At 41.2% G+C, this 22,752-nt stretch overlaps 1 protein-coding gene across 2 annotated transcripts in view; it reads left to right on the top strand.

Annotated features, from left to right (window-relative positions):
• Positions 1-215: 215 nt before the first annotated feature.
• Positions 216-22,752, top strand: part of FHIT (fragile histidine triad diadenosine triphosphatase) — a 939,513-nt gene continuing 916,976 nt past the window's right edge. For both annotated transcript variants that reach the window (XM_060766458.2, XM_067465536.1), the window contains exon 1: positions 216-271. The gene's annotated coding sequence lies outside the window, so the exon portion shown is untranslated. The remainder of the gene's footprint in view (positions 272-22,752) is intronic.

The following is a 22,752-nucleotide window of genomic DNA, read 5'->3' as shown; positions in this document are numbered from 1 at the left end:
CAGTTAATTGGACAGTGTAGATGCCCCCTGAGACTCAAAGGCGCTCCAGCCTCCTTTCCCATAGACTTCCTCCACAGAGATGCAAAGCTCGCATTCTTTTCCCGTGGTGCTTTGCGAACTCACTCTCTTTTGCCCCCTCCCCTCCATGTCCGGCTGTGCTGCTTTGCCGCCCACTAGCCACGCCCCCGCCGCCCTTTAGCCACGCCCCCCGCGCACCCTTTCCTTGCCGCAGCGCAGCGAGAGCCAGGAAGGTCCTTCAGTGCCATACAAGGTAGGCCTGGCCAAGGCGCGCCTGTCTCAAGACTCATTTATTTTTTAAAACTGTGCATTAAAACCATCGTGTCTCTTCAGCTCAAGTCAGAGCGGTTCAGCAACGAGGAGGACCTTTCACACGTGTGCACAGTTAGTCGCTCTGTGGGGGTCTACTATGTTTGCCCCGTGGGTTTCTGGGAGTTGTAGTGTGGCGCCTGAGTCCGAGCTCGCTCTGAGAGTTCTGATTACTCCAGCAAAGACTCCAAATCCCAGTGTTCCTTGGCAATTTAAAGGGAAAGAACCAAAATATCGTTTAGGACCCTTTTCACCTTATACTGCCTTTAATGCAGTGATTTGAAACCTTTGGTCCTCCCAGTTCTGGATCTTCACTGCAATGCAATTAATCTACATTCAGAAACTGGATTATAGAGCAGTGTAGATCCAGCCTTAGATTCATAGAGTTGGAAGAGACCCCAAGGGCCATCCCCATCCAACATACCCCCTTTTGCCATAGAGGAACACAATCAAAGCATTCCTAATAGATGGCCATCCAGCTTCTGTATAAAAATCATAGCTGTGTGGAAGAGTGGCTTTCAGCTGGTATTGATTGCTTCACTTGTCTCACCCTGGTCATTCCACAGATATATAAACCCTTTTTCCTAGTTCCAACAGACCTCACTACCTCTGAGGATGCTTGCCATAGATGCAGGCGAAACGTCAGGAGAGAATGCCTCTAGACCATGGCCACGCAGCCCGAAAAAACCTACAACAACTGTTTGACATTTCCTCTTTTATGTAACTAGGAACCCTTCCAGGTCCTATATCCCAGAGGATGCTTGCCATAGATGCAGGCGAAACGTCAGGAGAGAATGCCTTTAGACCATGGCCACGCAGCCCGAAAAAACCTACAACTGTTTGACATTTCCTCTTTTATGTAACTAGGAGCCCTTCCAGGTCCTATATCCCAGGATCTGATCCCAGGTTTTCTGTTTATCTCAGATTATCTTGCAGTGGGGACTCATATAGTCCAGTGTAAAGCAGAAAACCTGGGATCAGTTCCTGGGATATAGGACCTGGAAAGAGGGAGGCATTATCACTCTGTGGCAAAGAAGACAACCCGTATTTTTTTAGAGACTCTAAAATCAGGACAGTCAATAAAGAACAACACTCAAAAAACAGCGGAATTCCAGAAAGGAGACAATCAGGGCCAGCTAACACCTCCCAACAAAGGATTCCCCCCAGTCAGGAAGCAGCCATGCTTTGAAGCTGCAAGACCATTGGGTGCTAATCAAGGTGGCCAATTGCAACATTCACACTTGCCTCCAGCAGACAAGAGTTCTTTCTCCCACCCTGGACATTCCACAGATATACAAACCCCACTTGCCTAATTTCCAATAGACCTCACAACCTCTGAGGATGCCTGCCATAGATGAGAATGCTTCTGGAACATGGCCGTACAGCCTGGAAAACTCACAGCAACCCAAGGCTAAAGACCTTATAAAACTACAACTCCCAGGAAGGATTCCTTGCTTGGAGCCATGGTAGTCACAGTGGCATCAAACTACACTGATTCTTCACCCCTGGAGGTCTGTATTTGTCCCACTCTTACTCTGTATCCGTCCCTTTCTACAAAGGGAGAGGCAGGGAAAGAAAGTCTTGCCTGAGGCAGGGAAACAGTATTCTAGTATGAATGGGGAAATCTGCCTTGCCTCCCCAATTTCCCTTGGAGCCAGACATAAAGTGCGGTGTCAATGTCTGTTTCTCTTGACAAGGAAAACATCTCAACTTTGACAATGCATTTTATTTATTTTTTCCAAACTGTGGGAAGGAAGAGGTTTCCACGGATTATATCTGCCTCTGTTCTGCTTCTAATGAGTCCGGTTCAGGTCTGCTTAGGTACACAAGCCTTGAGTTTTAGCTGAGCTTACCTGAGAAGGGACATGATAGCCATGTTTAAATACTTGAAAGGATGTCACATTGAGGAGGAGCAACCAATTCAAATTGCAGGAAAAAAGATCCCCACTTAAACATTAGGAAGAACTTCTTCATGGTAAAAGTTGTTTATCTGCAGAGTATGCTGCCTCTTTGGAGCATGGCAGAGGCTGGATGGCCATCTGTTGATGGTGCTTTGATTCTCTGTTCCTACATGGCATAATGGGGTTGAACTGGATGGCCCTTGAGGTTTCTTCCAACTCCATGATTCATAGAATCATAGAATCATAGAATCAAAGAGTTGGAAGAGACCTCATGGGCCATCCAGTCCAACCCCCTGCCAAGAAGCAGGAATATTGCATTCAAATCACCCCTGACAAATGGCCATCCAGCCTCTGCTTAAAAGCTTCCAAAGAAGGAGCCTCCACCACACTCCGGGGCAGAGAGTTCCACTGCTGAACGGCTCTCACAGTCAGGAAGTTCTTCCTAATGTTCAGATGGAATCTCCTCTCTTGTAGTTTGAAGCCATTGTTCCGCGTCCTAATCTCCAAGGAAGCAGAATGACTTGTGGTTGATTAACATAGGGTGGGATCACATTAGTGTTATAGAACGGAGGCTTTTGTCTCCCTATTTCCCAGTTTACTCCTACAGAATTATGGGAAATGTGGTTTAGGGAAGCCAGGACTGTTCTATCCAAGAATTGTCGGAGTGCGACAGAAGCTTTGGAGCTTAGAAGAATGGACACTTTGAGACTTCAGTAAAAGCAAACGTATAGCTTTACTCAGTAGAGCAAATATACTGCACAAACTCGCATTGACACCTAACCAAAAAAGACAGCAACAAGACAAAAGCACCGAAGTGAGAAGGACGAATGAAAACTTATCTCTGGATCCTCCCTACGTGTTCCAGGCACACTCAGGGTCACAACTTCACAGTTCATTAGAGGCTTGACTGATTAACCCTTTCAGAATCAATACACTCTCTGCTAATGCAATCAGGTTACATTCACAGGCATTGCACAAAATTACATTTAAACATTCACATTACACTAATCTTACATTAGCAAGAATTCCAAAGGCCCTGCCCTAAACTACATTTCCCAGAATTCTGCAGGAGCAACAACAACAAAACTTTATTTATATACCGCTTTACCTCCCCGAGGGGACTCAGAGCGGTTTCCAAGTAACATCATCAAAACATATAGAGTAAACAACATAAACATAAAATTAACAATATAAGCATAAAATTGTCACAATAGCACATATATATATTAAAAATAATCCTACCTGCTCAAGGCAATTTAAAAGCTGGGCTGAGGCTAGAGCAAGCTCAAAATTTCTAGAGGTCCCGGGAAATTAAGTGCAGTGCTATAGCAGGCAACAACAATAACAGGTATGGTCTATGGCTGTTCATTTCTGGGGCCTATTAGAGGAAGTGACCTATTAGAGGTAACTGGTAGGAAAAATAAGGCTATATTCAGCAATATCTGGGGCTGAGCTAGAACTAGTCATTCTCAAAGGCTTGTTGAAACCACCAGGTCTTCAAGCTCTTACAAAAGGAGGGAGGGATGGGGGTCTGTTTTATTTCTCTAGGAAGGGTGTTCCAGAGGTGGGGGGCCACCACCAAGAAGGATCTCATCCATAGTCTATCTAGGCATCTTTAGGTCCTCTAGTGTGACCCTATAGTCAACTTTTGGTGGAGGTTGATCAGAGTTATGCTGAGAACCTAGAGATTTCTAGCGAAATGTTCTTTTAGGTTTGAAATAGTGGGTTTTTATTTGCAGGTTTCCCACTTTTGCAGGGGACCTGCAACTCTAACCTCAGCCAAGGTGGAGGGCTGATTGTAACAACATTTGGGAAAAAAATCTGTTCCTGATTTGAAAGTGTTATTTCCTATATTTAACCCGGTGGTGCAGTGTGTTAAGCTGCTGAGCTGCTGAACTTGCTGACCAAAAGGTCAGCGGTTCGAATCTGGGGAGCAGAGTTAGCTCCTGCTGTTAGTCTTAGCTTCTGCCAACCTAGCAGCTTGAAAACATGCACATGTGAGTAGATCAATAGATACCACTTCAGCAGGAAGGTAATGACAGTCCATGCAGTCATGCTGGCCACATGACCTTGGAGGTGTCTACAGACAACACTGGCTCTTCAGCTTAGAGCACCACACTCCAGACACAACTAGACTTAATGTAAAAGGTGAAACCTTTATCTTTTATTTACTTTGAAAGTAGTTATTATATTTTCAATATTAATTGTAAAACTATAACAAAATCTGCTGCAAGATGTCCTGTAAAAACAAAAGTTTTTGCAGTTTAAAAAACTTTTTCCATGTTTTAAGGATAGAATTAATTAGGAAATGACATTTATAACCCAGGAACAAAAGTCATGTTACATAGTGTTACAGTTCCTTATTTTCCACCATGCAGATCTTTAGGTTGAAATCATCTAGCCCTCCAGCTAATGTTGAACTTCCTACATTTCTCACTTTTGTCTATGTTGACTTAAGGATGCTATTTATTTATTTCACATATTTGTATCCTGTTCTTCTCACCCCCGGAGGGGGACTCAGGGCAGCTTCAGAACAGACATTCATTCAATGCCAACAACAATAATAAATGATAATGCAATTAAAATATAAAGCTACTAAACATTGTTTACATCACGCAGGTTTGAAATCATAGTCCAGGTCAGTCCATTGTCCTTCACACAAATTGGGTCTCATTCTAAATTTGCTGCCTCTACTGTTTAAATGCTTGGTCTCATAGTCAGGTTTTGAGTTTCATTCTAAAAGACGAGAGGGAGGGTGCCAATCTAATGTCACTGGGTAGAGAGTTGTATAGTCGAGCAGCCACCACTGAGAAGGCCCTGTCTCTTGTATCCACCATTCCCGCTTGCAAAGATGGCGGGACTGAGAGCTGGGCCTCTCCTGTCGATCTTAGACTTCGTGATGGTTTATAGCAGGATATACATTCAGACAGGTAAGCTGGGCCAGAACCATTGAGACTTGTAGCCAAAATCTGGAGGTCAACATAATTCCCAGCCTTGCTTGAGGATGCTGGAACATGACTACTTGTATATAAAACACATATGAACACAAACAATCAGAGTAATGAGCTGATCTCTTGGGGGATCATTTTCTGCAACAAGAACAATACCAGTTTTGCTAAAAACAATTAGTTTTGAGATGAGAAGTTATGTGCAGAACCAAACTCGGGGCCTTCAACTCATATGTGTAGGGGTTGGAGAATGCATTTTAGAAGTATTTGCATGCATACAACCCATAAGATTTTAATGCACTTCATACAACTTCCACTTCATCTCTTTTAAATATGAAAAGCACATAATTTTTTCATGAATTACTTCTGACATATTGTTCTTTTCTCCAGTTGGATTTCTAAAATTATCTTGTAACGTGTCATAGAAAAAGACGTGGGCTCTCACATCTAATGGGTGGCAGTTCAGATGGCAAAGACCTTTTCCTTTGGACAGGAAATGTCTGTTTGTGGCGTAGACGTGGGAAGCTGAATCCAGCAATTAACTCTTGAGCGTAATGGGAAGAGATGTGAATGTTCCATTCTTACAACCTGCTACTTTACTTCGCTAATTTATATTCTTACTTTGTTTGCATATTCATTCTGAAAGCATCTGGTGAGCTTTATGTTGTTGTTTGTTGGGTGGGCTTCTTTGTGTGCCTTTTGAATAATAAGAAAAGACAGAAATCAAATTCAGCAGAATGCAAATTAAAAGCGACAAATGGGATTTGGCATGTAAATGAAGAAATTGGGGAGGGCTGGTCCATTTTCCTATTGCCACTGCTGTAATTTTTTTTTTTTTTTTGGTGATACATCAGTATGTATGCGCCACGTATTGACTAGGGATATGCTTGTGAAGGTCATTGCGCAGAGAATCAAGAAAATTGCCTATGCAAATCCACACCTAAAAGAAGGAACCCGTATATCACTCTTGTATAAGTTGACGTCATGTATAAGTCAAGGATGGATTTGGGCCCAAAATTATGGATTTTGATATGACCAGTGAATAAGTCAAGGAGAGGGGAAAGTCCGTAAGTCAATGGAGAGGGAAAAACACCAATGTTGTCTCAGGGGGGCAGAAGCGGCATATTGGCAAAAAGAGCAACAGGGGCAAATGCTTCCTTTAGGTTCTCCTATTGCAGACTAAGCTCTTTCCTTTTGCTACTCAATTTAGAGAAGTGAATGTTTCTTTGTTATGTAAGCGTTAAGATTCAGTAGCTGCATTGACCCATGGACAGGTGGACCCAGGTTTTTTTGAGGTCTTTTTCCCCACTAGACTTCTACATGAGTATATAGGGCAATTTCCCTCAGCCCTACTATACTAATTTGTGGAACAGACAGTTTTCTAGTGTAGTTTTGGCTTGACACACTCATATGGAGCTATAGCTCTTCCATGGTTTCGTTTGGGCAAACCACAAGCTGTTTTATCTCTGGCCAGACTATTTCTAGTTTAGGTTTTAGACCGCACGTGATCAGGTGCCTCATTTGTTATGTGGAAGTGTTAGGAATTGAACTTGTGCCGTTTTATGTGCAGAGGTTATATTCTGCCACAAAGCTGTGGTCCCAAAGGTATATAGCCTTATATTCTTCTCCTTTGTAAATGTATGGTGGTGTCATATTGGCATCTGCACAGACCACATCTGGTTCTTTGCTCTTCAAGGGCTCTTGAGCTCTTTCTTTCAGCACACACAGAGAGACTGGGCACTTAGACTGGGCACACAGTCTGGGCACTCAGACTCGGCCCATAACCATTTTTATTAGGGAAAACGACCCTAAATATACAGCAATCATCCGAAAACAAATAGGACACTTAAAGTTGAGCATTCAGCTCATTAGTGTGCAGAGCGTGAAGTGCTGTATGACGTGGCTGCAAAAAAAATAAGAGCTTAGGAGGCAAACATGCAGAGTCCAATCTTAAACAATCACAAAAGGTTTATTTACAATAATAAGAAATAACTCCATTTCTTAATAATTAAAGGACTGGGTCTGAACTACTCTAACACCCATCTCGTCTAAGGTTTCAAGAGACAAAAAAGCTCAATCACTACATCTCTCCTGAAACACAAGCAGAGAGAGATCTCAAAGCACACAGCACATACTCTCCCTACTAAAAGTGTAAGAAGGCAGAAATCAGATTTAAAAAGAATTGCAGTAGAAAAGTATCTATTTTAAACAACCAATCAGAATGAGAGCAGAAACAGAGAGGAGAGAAGAAATACATTCCAAACTGTCATTCAGGATACATGGGGGAAGGGAAACCCATAGTCTATACTAAACTAACTGCTCCTCATTGAGGACTTGAGACTTGGGAAGTGTGGGGTTGAATTCCAACACCTTGTAGTTAAGGAGAGAACTGAAGTTTGTTCATAGAATCATGGAATTGGGAGAGACTGCAAGGGCCATCCAGACCAATCCCCTTCTGCCATGCAGGAACACACAAAGCACTCCCGGCCTTTGTTTAAAAACTTCCAGAGAAGGAGACTCAACCGATCGCCGAAGCAGCATATTCTACTGCTAAGCAGCTCTTGGCATCAAGAGGTTCCCTAATGTTTGAATGGAAGCCCCTTTCCTGCAAATTGAATCCATTGCTGAGTCCTGGTCTCTAGATTAGCAGAAAACAAGCTTGCCTCCTACTTAATATGACATCTTCTCAAATATTTAAATATGGCTATCATTTATCGTTTCAGCCTTATTTTCTCCAAGCTAAACATACCTAACTTCCATAGAGCTTGGCTTCCAGACCTTTCATCATTTAGGTTGCCCTTATGTTCCAGTTGAAGCTGACATTCTTGTGAAGTAGTCCAGAAGACAGCAGGTCCTTTATCATTGGGAATATGTTCCATGACTGCATGGATAAATAGAGAACCCCTTTTGATTGGGATGAGTGTGAGAAGGACCAAGAAGAGGGTGTAGCTTGTGTAGAAGGACTTAAGAAAATAAGTGACACCATGGATAAGTGACACTATGCATATTGGTTCTGCAGGGTTGTACAGTGTTTCAACTGCTGATACATAGTCTTCAACTGGCATTTCATCCCTGAGAAAGGTTGTGATGCTCTTGCTTTGCACCAATGCAAGACTTCGGGCTTCCTATTTGCTCTCTTACTTATCTGATACCCAAGGTGCCCTTGGATCTGAGTATCTGGCAAATAGTAAACTGCCCCAGCAAAGAAAGCTTTATCCTGGAACATTGTACTAATGCTTCTGAAAGTCTGTGCTGGCTTTGCTACTTTTTACTGGTGTTGAAAGAACAGCAAATTACACAACTGAGCCAATGCAAAACATGTGGGATGCTCAGTTTTCTGTGTAACTGGCTATTTACTGCAGAGGGAGAAAAAGGGAAGAACAGTGAATGAAGAATAAAGTAAGTATGATGCATGCATATGTGTTATGGAAACATAGCAGTGAGAAATTCTTCTGCTTGCTTTTATTATGCTACTCTGAACATACACAGTCTTATCTGATTTTCAGAACTGAGCAGGGTTGGACCTGTACTGGGATGGGGGACCAGACATTAGTAAATTAATAATAACCACAACCATGATAGAATAATTCTGTCTGCATTCATGAGAAATACTGTGCATTGACATTTGCATCTCATTTATACTCAGAAAAAGATAGTTGGTATGTCCAAGTGACAGACTTAGACAAATGATTGGGATACTGTATCTTCTCCTTTTCAGAATAGGAATATACCTAAGACTGTATTAAAGGTTTGCCAGTCTGTTTGTTTTTTTGTTTTTTTTTTTTGTATCGCCTCCCAGGCCACAAGGGTTATCAAGTCAAAGGACCAAGAAAGACCAATTAATAAAATTTTTAAAATCTAATGAGAATGCTCCTAAAAGCAGTCCAAAAACAATTTTAATTGACAATTTTTGAAATAATGGATAAAACAGGAGTGAAAGTAGAGGTTCCAGAATTCTGAAATCTGAAATCATTCATGCGGTTGGGCGAAGTAGTGACACCTTGGCTTTCCAATAATTAGACTTTATTTCATGTGCAAAAATATTTAAAATATTGTATAATTACCATATTATGTGTATAAGGTATATATGAAATATAAATGATTCCTTAGATTTATGTTCCCTCTCCAAGCTAAGATCATCAGGTAGGGTTATGAAAATACAGATATTCCAACATCCTCCCAAAAATCTGAAATCCAAAACTCTTCCGGTATGAAACATTTGGGGTAAAGGACATTACATTCTATTGGGAGGGCAGAAATGGGGCAAATCTCACACACAAAAAAACAAACAAAACAACCAACCTTGTGATAGATTCACCTTAGGACTGTCATAAATTTAAATGACTTGAAGGCTCACAACAAGCAAATAATTTCACCACTTTCACCTTGATTTTGTAACATCAGCATTGCATAACAGAGGTTGCTGTATTGAGTGACTGGACAAGAATGTTTCAGCCATTGGTGGCTATGACTCACACCACAGATTGCTTCACAAGGCCGCCCTGTGCAGCCATGCTTGACAGTGGGAGGAAATGTCTCATTCAGTGAAGGTGTCTTTGTGCTTCCCAGAGTTGGCTAGTCCAGACTTTTACTTTAGAGTTCGTCAGTTTTGTGTTCATTTCTATTGAAAAAATCAAAACCCTGACCCAGTATAGGCTGTACAAGAAGTAAGCTTGTTAACAAATGTAGGCATTTCTACTTTAGTTCAGTTTTATTCATGCGATAAATGGTGTCAAAATGTAGGTGTGTGTGTGTATCCAGGCAATCCTCCATTTCAGAGCTTTCCAAACGGTGTTTTGCAACATGTTAATGTGTCAATGTATTGTTGAAGGCTTCCATGGCTGGAATCACTGGGTTGTTGTAGGTTATTTGGGCTATATGGCCATGTTCTAGAAGCATTCTCTCCTGTCGTTTCACATACATCTATGGCAGGCATCCTCAGGGGTTGTGAGGTCTGTTGGAAACTAGGAAATTTGGGTTTATATTTCTGTGGAATGTCCAGGGTGGGAGAAATAACTCGTGTCTGTTGGAGCTAGGTGTGAATATTTCATTTGGTCACCTTGATTAGCATTTGATGGCCTAGCAGGTTTTTTTTGTGTGGCTTGTTGGTGCCGGGGGAATCTTTTGTTGAGAGGTGATCAGCCATCCCTGATTGTTTCCTCTCTGGAGTTGCCCTGTGTTTGTTGTTTTACAGTTATAATTTTAGACCTTTTTAATACTGGTAGCCAGATTTTGTTCATTTTCATGGTTCCCTCCTTTCTGTTGAAATTGTTCACATGCTTATGGATTTCAGTGGCTTCTCTGTGTAGTCTGACATGGTGGTTTTTGGAGTGGTCCAACATTTCTGTGTTCTCAAATAACATGCTGTGTCCAGGTTGGTTCATCAGGTGCTCTGCTGTGGCTGACTTCTCTGGTTGGAGTAGTCTGCAATGCCTTTCATGTTCCTTGATTTGTGTTTGGCCGCTGCGTTTGGTGGTCCCCATGTAGACTTGTATATAGCTGCATGGTATACGGTAGACTCCTGCAGAAGTGAGAGGATCCCTCTTGTCCTTTGCTGAATGTAGCTAATGTTAATGTGTCAGCTGCATTGTGTAGGTGTGTCACTCAAATATAAGGAGGAACCTCTGAGCCTATGTGAAATAAGCAGTAAATATTTTAAAATATATTAATGAAGGGTTTTCATGAGATATGTTTTGTCCCTATACAGTTATGCGTGTTTTGTATCTCTTGTAAGGGCTTGGTTTAACCTCCAGTTTATTAGTAAAACTGAATTACTGTGTTGAGAAACGATGTATGTGTCAGAAGTGTGTCACCAACATGAAATGTTTGGAAAGCTCTGCTCTACTGGAAAGAATACAATATCCACCCACATATATCTTCTTATGTGTACCTAATGTATGCCTAAAGTTAGGAAATGGCCTTATGCCAAGTGAGACAGCTGGTCCATGTAACTCACAGTTGTCTGTTACAGTGATGCCTTGAAAAGACAGGGATCTTTCTTAACCAGGGATCGGTGCCACAATTTGCTGTGTGCAGAGCAAATTTTCACCCATGCATCTTCCTCTCAGGACCAGAGCATTAACTTTTGTATGCCTGATTATAAATATCAGAAAAAGAGGAAAAGCTGATCTAGGAACACATTGTGTTGCAACTATAGCATTGTTTTATCAATCTCCATGATACATTTTAAATAAAATAGTCCTCAATGTAATAAGAAGTGTGCTGAATAGCAAGGAATGACATGCAAGCCATGGAAATGGAAAGAGAGGTCTAAGAAAGGCCAAAAGGAAGATCTAATCCAGGTATGGACAAAAAGCAGCCCTAGTGTCCTATGTTTGATATATGTGGCAATCTGTGGGGGCTTTGAAAGGTCCCAGACAGGGGCGGCTCAACCCATTACGCAAAGTAAGCATTTGCAGTATAGTTGATTTTGCCCAGGGGCACTCTTGAGGCGCTTTTGGGGGAAAATAGACTTTGGCATATGCAAGTTGTTGTTACTGGGATGTATAGTTCACCTATAATCAAAGAGCATTCTGAACTCCACCAATGATGGAATTGAACCAAATATGGCACACAAAACTCCCACGACAAACAGAAAATATATATCAGTGATTGGTTGGGGTGGGGGGCAAAATACTGTTTGCTTACCATTGAAAATTACCTAGGGCCGCCTCTGGTACCAGAGAAGAGGAAGTTAGCCCCAAACCAACTACACTTGCTCCCCTTTGAGTCTAATGTTCTTTTGGTGGAAGATGCTAAGAGAAGAGTCAGAGCTCTGGAAAGGGGTGGTTGGGAGCAGGCATGTAGCCGGGGGGGGGGGGGGGGGCTCGGGGGGCTTCAGCCCCCCCCCCCCCGAAATTCTCATGGTGGTTCGCGAAAAGGCCTTACTGGTGCATTATTTAAACTGTTATGTTTATTATCATGATTTGATCACCATTCTCAATATATCCCATATGTATGGGGGTATTGGGGTAATGATACAAAAGGTTTGCTAGGCTAGACCCTCTTTCACTCAGACTCAGCCCCCCCCGAAACTCAGCCCCCCCCCCGAAACCCCCCCTGAAATTTTTTTAGCCCCCCCCCCCCGAAACGAAATCCTGGCTACGGGCCTGGTTGGGAGGGAAAAATGGATCCATAACAATATATTACTTATGTACATGATTTAATCTACCTCACAGTGTTGTTGTAAAGAATGGGAAGTGAATCTGAGTTCCTTGGAGTAAAATGCAATCTTTAATAAACAAAGACAGGTTAAAATGATGGTTTTGCTTTTCCTTCCTGTGCAGCCCAGCTGACTTTTCACACTAGTCATTGGATTTCAGTGGAAGATCATTGCAAGTGTGACACACAGCATGGGTCCTTTAGGGACTATTTGCCACTAACCAGTGCTCCTTCAGCCCTCTTCAGCCCCCTAACTGGGTTAGACATGGCTGCTGCTTCAAATGAGTCTGAGGAAACCTATTACTTCAGCCAGGGTTTGGGGAGAGGGTAGTTCTTCAGAGTTCAATTACAAACCCTAGCAGTTTAAATGATAGTTGCTGTGCCATAATCTAAAATAAATTGCTTTTCACAAGAAGCCGTGTAAGCTTTTGCTCTGTGATGCCAAAGAGGCTTCTTTTTCTTCTTCCTTTTTAACTCATCTGAAATTCAAGTAGCACCAACAGACTTGCCTTTGAACTCGCCTCCATACCTCAAAGAGAATTAGCCTCTTCATTGGGGCTTAGGTGTTTCTTTATACCAGAAGTTTACATTTACAAAAACAAGACTCTCCCTGGGTTTCTCCCTCTCCTCCTCCTCAACCCTTCTGCCTCTTGACAAACTGCTACAGAATTTTCTACCAAAAAGAATGAAATAAAAGAGAAAAAGGAGAACAAAAGAGGAAACTATTAGCAGATAAGAGCAGATATCCACAGTGGATACATTTCCCCATTTTCTTCTTGATACACAAAACCACAGATAATAGCAAACCCTATTGAAATGAAGGACTTCTGGTCCAAGAATACCATACACATGTCCAGAGAAGACATATTTTGTTGCATGTGGATAATTGAAACTGTGGATACCAGTCTCACAGATAGAGAGGTCATACTGTATTCCTTATCTGTGCCACTCATACCTACAAAGCCAAGAAAACACCTACCCAAAGTCCCAACTGAACATCTCTGATGTTAATACAGTCTAAATATAGCAAGAGAGAAGAAAAGAAAATATGACGCACATGTATACCTTTGGGTTTAACACATCCGGGATTGTCCCTCTACACAGGGAGGTGGGTGGAAGCAGATGGCACCTCGGAAGGCTATGCCATTGCAAAGAAGTCTCACAACAACAGCAGTAAACATGTTTCATTGGCTCCATGGCACGTAAAGAATCCTTGTCATCTCTCAAGAGAACTGTGATCTGAAAGATTTAATTTCTACTTCTTCCCAAAGCACATGAGGATTTTGGTGGGAACAGTAGAGATGATAGAAAGATAATGGATCAAAAAGAGACATTGGGAAGCATGGTGGAACATCTTGGATAGAGAGACAGCATAATTTAGTAGACTAGGATGGAGGGCTCATCCACCTGTTTTGGGATATATTGCACTGTGCATCCTCTGGGCATGTGGGCCTCCTGTGTGTGAGACAAAGAGAATCAGGCAACAGAAAGCATGTTGGCTTCTATCCATCAGACTGCAGCAGTCCTATGCACTTCAATCCTTGCAGAGAAGTGCAGGCCCGTAGCCAGGATTTCGTTTCGGGGGGGAGGGGGGCTGAGTTTTTTTTGGGGGTGGGGGGTTGGGTCTGAGTGAAAGAGGGTCTAGCCTAGCAAACCTTTTGTATCATTACCCCAATACCACCATGCATATGGGATATATTGAGTATGGTGATCAGATCATGATATGAATAAACATAACAGTTTAAATAATGCACCAGTAAGGCCTTTTCGCGAACCACCATGAGAATTTCGGGGGGGGGGGCTGAAGCCCCTCAAGCCCCCCCCCCCCCCCCCCCGCCTACATGCCTGGAGTAGTGTGATTTCATGCTACTATTGAGAAGGTTACTTAAAGCTCAGTGAGATTATATCACAACAGGAAGGAGACAAAAGAGGGAAGTTTTATATAAACTTTGGAATTTGCTAATATATATTATTTATACAGACCAGTTTCCCTAAAATGATTACATTTAAATAGAAATATGATACACTTCATCATAATGCTGAAATCTGACCAAGTGAGTTGTGGGCTTGTGTATCACCTTGAGTCCCTTTTATCTGGAGAAAGGCAGGATAAAAATAAAGTAAATGAATACAATTAATACAGTCTGCTGCTCAGGTGTTGGCAATTGTTGATGAGAAGCCCTGGTCAGGACATCTCATTGGTAAGGAATGGTCCTATTGGCCCACCAACCCCTATGAAGACCTAGCCACAGAACATGGTTTTATCTTGGAGCTTGATCTCTTCCTGAATTTGCCTGTGGAGCTGGTTCTGGCAACTTGAGCCTTGTTTGTTGTCCTGTAATATATTTTGAACTGCAAAATACAAAACACATTGGGTATGGGCCAGAAGTGAGAATTGGATGGTTCCCCAGATGCAGGACTGGAACACTCAGTAGTCTAAGCTAGTATAGCTGTAGTGAATACTGTGAGTTGGAATTCAGCAACAACTGAATTAATGAAGTTTTCACCTCTCATTTTTACCTTGTTAAGATTGAATAGACCTGGAATATAAGAAGATGCTTTATACTAATTGGACTATTTGGTCCTTCTGGCCTAGTATTGTCAGCAGTGACTGGCAATGGCCCTTGAGTATTTTAGGCAGGACCTCTTTCAGACATCCTTGGCAATTTGTGGATGGACCCAATACCTGTATTCAAAATCTACACTCCACCCATAAATGATAAATTTTGAGTCTTAAAACCATCATGGTTTGAGCACTCTTCCACATAATATGGAAGTTCCTGTTCATCTGCCCAGGGGTCTGTTGTTCTCCCTGTGCTAGATGACAGTTTATTTCTCCCGGAGATAAAGGTTTGCTGCTTGAGATTTTCTTTGATTCATTATGATTACAAAGGATAATTCAGTGAGATCAATGATCTTTTACCATCTTAGACTGGAATGTCAGTTTAGATTGAAATGCCACTTGGACAGAGACAGCTGACATTCAGTTATTCATGGTTAGATTGCTGTAAAATGGGATGCACAGAGCTGCCTTTGAAGACTAGGACTACTGTGGATGCAGAATACATCTTAAACACTGTTGCCTGGAAAATGGCCTTTTTATGCCACCATTACACCAACAACACTGTTTTCTAGTTTGTTTTGAGGTCCAGTTCAAAATGATGGTTTTGCCTTTTAGGGATGGATTTCCTTTGCCTGGGTTCGCCTGTCTGCTCTTGTTGGCAATCTATTTCCTCCACAACTTTCTCTTTATACAGATTTTATTGCTGGACTTTTACCAACAGTATGCTCATAAAACCTGAGACTTTTTCCTTTATGTGAAACATGTGTCTGAAGGAATATATTACAGGCATATTGAACAATTATGCAGAGAATTACCAAGGGAAACAGGTCTGTTTAAGAAGAGATGTGTGGCTTGTTCTTCAGTTTTCCTTCAAGCTGATAGCTCTGTCCTACCTTCACCACATTGTCTTGTCTTTTCCTCTTTTCCTTGGCAAGAAGGCTTGAGCTGCTGGCTGCCCTTTCCAAAGCTGCCAGTAAGTCTTTTCAGGCAGAGTAGTTGGCTTGCTTGGGAAAAAGCTGGATGCTTTGCTACTTTCCCTAATCTAAATTATGTTTCCACTGTTCCTTGTCAGTGAGGTTTCAGCACATTGACAGGCAAAATTAAACGCCATAATTTAGTGAAAGAGGGGAGAAATGACCATGTAATCCACCCTGTTCTCATGCAAATTTGTCCAAAGACAATTAAAACCAAGCACATGCAATCAAGTCAAAGCACACTTTGATTCTATACTGATTTGTCTAATAATATTGAAGCTGTGCTTTGAGATTACTCATGTCCAGGAGTGTGTGCACGCAAGTGAGTGAATGAGAAGTCTTGGCATTTGTTCTGGGGGACAGATGTTCAGTCAGGCATATTTTAACGAAGTAAATGTATAATAAAGTGTTCTGATAGATGCAATTAAGGATGGATCCACATATCCCCTTCCTCTCCACTCAAACTGACTTTTTATAGTTTTCTTCCCCCATCAGAGAACTTGTATTGGCTGTTGCTCTTAAGTTTCATAAAGGGAAAATGCTATGTGTATTGGGATCAGTAATGATGTCAGGTTGTGTGAAGTCACACCACATCAGCTAGTTGTGTTTCAGCTGTCACTGATCTGTACTTTGACACAGGTCATGCCAGATACTCTGCTTCACATAGAAATGCTGGTGAAAAAAAAATGCCAACCTACTGTCATTTCCTGTGCCTGCTCTCTCCCTATGGTGCTCATGTAAAAAATAACCAGTATTGTTTCCTCACTCACACTAGCTGTCAAGAGTGATGTGAAGTGGAGACAGAGAAACTGTCTAAGGCAGATGGGCACCTTGGTCCTCCAAATGTTGGACTACATCATCCATAATCTCTGACCTTTGGTCATGCTGTGTAAGACTGTGTATGACAAAATTGTGAACACTTCTGAAAGTTAGGCATAGGTTCCAACTGACAGATGTAACAATATTCAGCAAATAAAATAAATACCCAATTGAAAGAAATGGATAGAACATTTTTTCATTTCCGACTCTTTGTGACCTCATGGACCAGCCCACTCCAGAGCTCCTTGTCAGCTGTTGCCACTCCCAGCTCCTTCAAAGTCAAGCCAGTCCCTTCACGGATACCATCCATTCGTCTTACCCTTGGTTGGCCCTTTTTCCTTTTTCATTCCATTTTCTCCAGCATCATTGTCTTCTTTAGGCTATCCTGTCTTCTCATTATGTGTTCAAAGTACTTCATCTTTGCCTTCAGTGAGCAGTCGGGCATTATTTCCTAGAGTATGGACTGGTTTGATCTTCTTGAGGTCCAAGGCACTTTCAAAATTTTCCTCTAACACCATAGTTCTCACACTGGTCATTGCCCTCCTCCCAAGAAGTAAATGCCTTCTAATTTTCTGTCTATAGTCATGCGAGATCTCCTTTTCTTTATGCAGGTTCTGGTTGTTAAAGTGGGTTTGTAAGGACCCTTATGTAGCCTTACAGTAGGGCTATGAAATCTGTAGGTTATGAGTCTGTACCTACAATTCGGAATGATGGCCAAAATCCTTTGGACATCTCTCATTTATAGGATCTCTCTAAAGTAAATCTTACCTGATGGGACAGAATTACAATAATGAGGACAGAAAGAATTTGAAAAGTTCTTTATCAATACTGTGGCTTTGGATGCTGGCTGAGATTTCCAGAAAGAAACTATGATTCTCCTTCTATCACTAGCCCTGGCAGATTCTGTGCCAGATTTGTTGTCTTCCTAAAAGTTTATTGTTAGCTGGTAAGGATCTGCCCATCTCTTTTACGTTTAAGGAACATGGTAGACACGATGAGAGACATCTGGGACGCTGCTTTTTTCTTTCTTTTATAAAGAGACTGTATAAGCTCTGTTGTTTGTTATTAGTTTTGGGTTTTGTCCAATAATCTATCCATTGAAAAAATGAAAATTGGAAGCTGGCTCCAACCTGTCGCAGGACAGAGGACTTAATAACATTTGCTTCCATTAATTTCTCAGGCAGCCAAGCCAGAAGTCAAGTTAAGCAAAATCCCTCTTATTGTTGGGAAAAGGGAAGAGATGAATTTAATGTACTCATTATGGGTCTTGAATGCGAATAAGGAAACAGATCCAGGAAGTAACATAAAAATTTATGCAGTCCCTTTGCCATTTTGTTAACTTTGTTAGATTTCCAATAGGTAAGATCCAGGAATAAATGTGTGTTTTACCTTACATTGTCTTCTTTCATTCCCCTTGAAAGAAAAACAGTTATAAGAAGGATAAACACACATGCTTATTAACAGCTCAAGAAAATGGCCGTAAAATAGATTCGGATTTTTGTGACCCCCCACCCCCGCATGCATGAAATGAAAATGGGATTTAGCACCCTCAAATTAAATTGCTTGAAAAAATTTCTTCCATGCCTATCTTAAAAAGCGCTAAGGAATTCACAAAATAAAAATGACCACATAAGGTTTGTTTCCATTCCTAAAACAAAAAATAGAGGTGATAATAAAAACAATGAACCCAATTAAGAACAGTTGGAGTGAAACAGCCAAAATCTGTTTTAAATGAAATTTTGCTACAATCCTGGAAGTAAGTGGCTTTCATCTCAGCCAGGCTTAATTAGAGCAAAAGAATTATGGAGCTGTAGGGGCCTCATGAGTCATTTACTCTCACCTTTCTCTCAATGCAGGATCTCTAGCTAAAGCATTCCCAACAGGTAGCTCTCCAGACTCCTTTTGAAGATACCCAGAGAAGGAGACCCTACCTTCTTTCTAGGAAATTGGTATCATTGCCAAACTGCTCTTACTATCAAGAAGTTCCTTATAATAGTCAATCAAAATTTACTTGTCCCTTCAGAGTACTAGAACTGGTCCTACCCTCTAGGACAGTAGAGAAAAGACCTGCTCCTCCTCTCTGTGACAGTCCTTGAGATAAGAGTGCAATCATATCCTCCATATCTCCAGTTTGGACTTGGGTAAAGAAAAAGAGCAGATGATGGGGCCAAAAGAGAGGAGAGACAGGGACATGTGAGCTTCATTAGGGAGGAAATTCCATAGCGAGAGAGCCAGGGAGCAGGCTTTTGGAAATAGAAGCAAAGCCCTGCCCAAAGGTCTTAATATTCAAGCAGATATGGTCTTTCAGACGTTTTTAAAGTAGATGAATCCCTTCCTCATGAAAGAGAATATTTTGGTTTTCTTGCCAATAATACACACTCAAGCTCCTTATTCTACAAAGGAGTCACCCCACATTGGTCATATCCTATTCTAGGACATGTTATGTTTTTCTTTCACTTATCCTGAAATGAGATCATCCCCACCCATTCAGGAGGTTAAGGGAGGAGGTTGCAGGCGATTTCTTGGCTTCAGTGCCTGCTTCACTTTGGAGCTGAAATGGTCAAAATCGTAATGAGAGAATCGATCTGCAGAAATATGTAGTAGAAGGACTTTATTGAGTTACAGTCAGTGTGGATTTACAAAATACAGATCATGTCAAAGAAACCTGAAAGCCTTTTCCAATATAGTCACTGAGTGGGCGGAGAAGGCAGATGTCGTGCACATGATGTGTCAGAGTAGCAGCAGGGCCTTTGACATTGAACCACACAGGAAGCGAACAATATGTTTGACAATCAGCGTACCAGTTGACAGACAGGAAATGGTGAGATATTATTGATGATTACATCAAAAGTAGAGCGAAGGAACACAAATCCTGAGGCCACAACCTTACAAAGACCAGCTGGAAGGAAGGCATTTGTTATTTCTCTACTAACATCTCACCTGAGTGGGAAGAAGTGTAGTTTTATTCTCAGATTTAAAGAGTTTATTATGTCCCTTTTTATTTTTAATGGGCAGAGTCGAAGCAGGAGGTGGGTGGGAAAAGCAGAGCTTCCGTTATTGAATGGCACAAAGCAACCATAGTCCAAGCCTTTTAAGTGAGGCAGAGCCAGGTTGCTTGACTCAGTACTCTGTCACAAAAAAACACCTTCCAGAATGACTGAATACAAAACAAGGCAACCTTGATGTGCCCAATAGATATTTGGAAAATGAATTGTATTCTTATAGGTTTATTTACTACAGTTGATGCAATTTTTATCGTACCTAGATTGTTTTATACTCTAAGTCTCCTTGTCTTGAAGTTTAAAGGTATCATGGGTAGAGAAGTGTGTAACCCTCCCGATATTGTTGGACTGCATCTCTCAGCATCCTTGGCTGTGCTTAGTTGGAGTTGCTGGGAGTTGCAGTGCAACAATATTTGGAGGGCTGTACAATTCCTGCCATAGGTGTCCATGATGGCCACAATCTCTCCTGGAGCTCTGAGCTGTCCAGCAGTAGCAGCAACAACAGGGAAGGCAAGGTGATGGTCCATCTGGGCTGAATTGGTTCAGCTTGACTAGACCATGTAGGCACTGCTCCACCACCACCTCGGGTAGGGAATGGAATGCATGGCTACCTCTGGGGCCAATACAGGGAAATACTGTTCTGGACTGGCCACAGATGAATAGGCTAGTGTAAATAAGGCTTAAATCTCTCAGGTTCCAATGGGAGATAAACTATTTTAGACTTTCTGTATTTATGTGCTGTTAAGTTGCCATCAACTTGTGGCAACTTAGGTCCATGGAAGTAGAAAGAATGAGCTCAAAAATGATCAGTCTAATTCATGGAGGGTGGTTGGGATTGTAGCTTTCCTTCTCCTTTCCTGATTAGTCACAAAGGTAAAATCCTCTCTGTACCTACTCAGGAGTAAGATGCATGAAGTCAGTGGAGCTCAAGTGGGTATACAATTGCAGCTGAAATTATATTCTTTGCTCTCTAATTCAAATCAAAGAGACTCAAAGTGCTTGCTTTGGGTTGCATTGTGTCCTCTGTGTTTACTGCCCAGGATTAATTCCATTGAGATAATTGGAACACAGGTTGTGTAAACTAGTACTGAAGAGAGATAAATGAGCCTCCTGTGGTTATGCAGTTTGTATGAAGCCTTATTATTTCTGAAGCAGAAACTATAACTAAATTATGTCTGGGCTGTTACCGAGAAAGGGCTAAGGAAAAAGGTAGGGAAGACAGTGAAAAGGTTTTTTTTAGACAGTACTCAATAGTTTGTCCAGGAGGTGGGGTGAAATTAATTTTTAAATGAAATTCGAAATACAAATTAGATTGAAACCAAAAGAGGGCATTCATTTTTGTTACTCCAACCTGCTAAGCCCATTTTTTGATTATTTTTTTCTAAGTTTTAAATGGTTTGAGAAACTGTTGGTAGGCATTCATATTCATTTTTCATGGACTTGAATTTTACACAGGCATAGCTCCATAGATAGAAGTGCATTTTTTCCATATTGTTTGACTAGCTTCAAGAGATTGTGCTATCTTGGACAAATGACAAAATTGTGCACTGTTAACATATAAAAGATGACAAGACTTTCAGCTGAACTTTTATTTTGTCACAACTGGGAATAGACCAGCTTGGATGTGGGTTTATCATATGGTGAACGTCTCTGGGATCTTCTCACTGCTGCCCATGTTGCTCACATGTCTAATGATAGGGCCGGTCTTGTGTGCCATATGCCAATAGGGTGGAATCTGCCTCTGCTTGCAAAGGTGATTTCATTTTTGTACTTGAGAGACAACTCAGAATTTAATACAGTTTTGTACAGTTTGGAAACTTCAAATACTTAACGGCTTATCTCTATTTCTATGAAGGATCAAGTATGTGATAAGAGTGCAAGTGTGCATGTTGCAGATGTCCAGGGAGCCACAGCTTGCATTGATTTCTCAAATCCTTTAAACCATGGATGGCGGCTTGTAGCACTACAGAAGTTGTTGGACTAAAAGCCCCATAATCCCTCACCTATGCTACCTAGCAAGAGCTGATGTGAATTGTTGTCCTGAAGCCCTTGTATATGATAGTCCTGTATCAATGATGCACCCACTATTTCAAACAGTAACGGCACATCACAAAACATTCTTGGGGATCGTTCTACTACAATGGCCTATATGTCCTGAGGTTAGCATTTGATGAAGTATTTCATGAGCATTTTCAACATTTTGCTGGGTCTATCTATGCTTTGCTAAGATTAAGGATGCAGAACTAATATATATTAATACCAAACATAACAACTTAAAATAACTTGTCAGCATTCTTGTATATTTTTATGGACTTGTTTTATAGCGTTGTTATAAACCACTTTGGGATTGGAGTATAGAAGAAGTGGGATAGATATGTTTCTAATAGTAAATTCTAATTTGTTGAAATGGAGAGTTTTTGTATTCTAATGGGTATTTTATATTTATTATGTAGAAGCGTTTGACGCATTTGATTTTAAATATTTTTTGTTTTGTGACTTTAGAATGAGGCCAGATAAATAATATGAGGCCTTCTTTGAGATTTGGGACATGAAAACTCTTGCATCATCCCTGTTAATAGCCATGGCTGGTTATGCTTTTTTTGTAAAATCTTTTCAGAAAAATTGAAAAGAGCGAGAAAGAGGGAAACAGCTGCATATTCGATTGTTAATCTCATTGCATTCTTAATCATAAAAGGATGAAAGTTTGTATTGTTTTTGGAAACTGATTTTTACTAAAATGGCATTTATGATGTGGTCCTGCTTATAATATGTTTTAAAATAAGATTTCAGTCAATTTTAATTCTGTTATTATTTAATGCTGCTTTTGTATATCTTTAACTTTTGTATATAAGTTGTGGGCAGGTTTTGGAAAATGATGGATGTTGATATGATCCAGGAATAAGTCAAGGGTAATTCCACAGAGACAGGGAAGTGCCAAAGCTGCCTCTGGCTGCCACAGCTGCCATTTGCCTACCTAAGCATTCCAAAACAGCAGAAGCAGTATCACAACAGAGATAATATTTGAGGTCAGAATTTTAGATTATCCCAAGATCACTG

Source organism: Anolis sagrei, chromosome 2, assembly GCF_037176765.1.
Source record: "Anolis sagrei isolate rAnoSag1 chromosome 2, rAnoSag1.mat, whole genome shotgun sequence".
Taxonomy (NCBI): Eukaryota; Metazoa; Chordata; class Lepidosauria; order Squamata; family Dactyloidae; genus Anolis; species Anolis sagrei.
The sequence above is the reverse complement of the archived record's forward strand: the minus strand, read 5'-3'. Positions and strand labels throughout refer to the sequence as shown.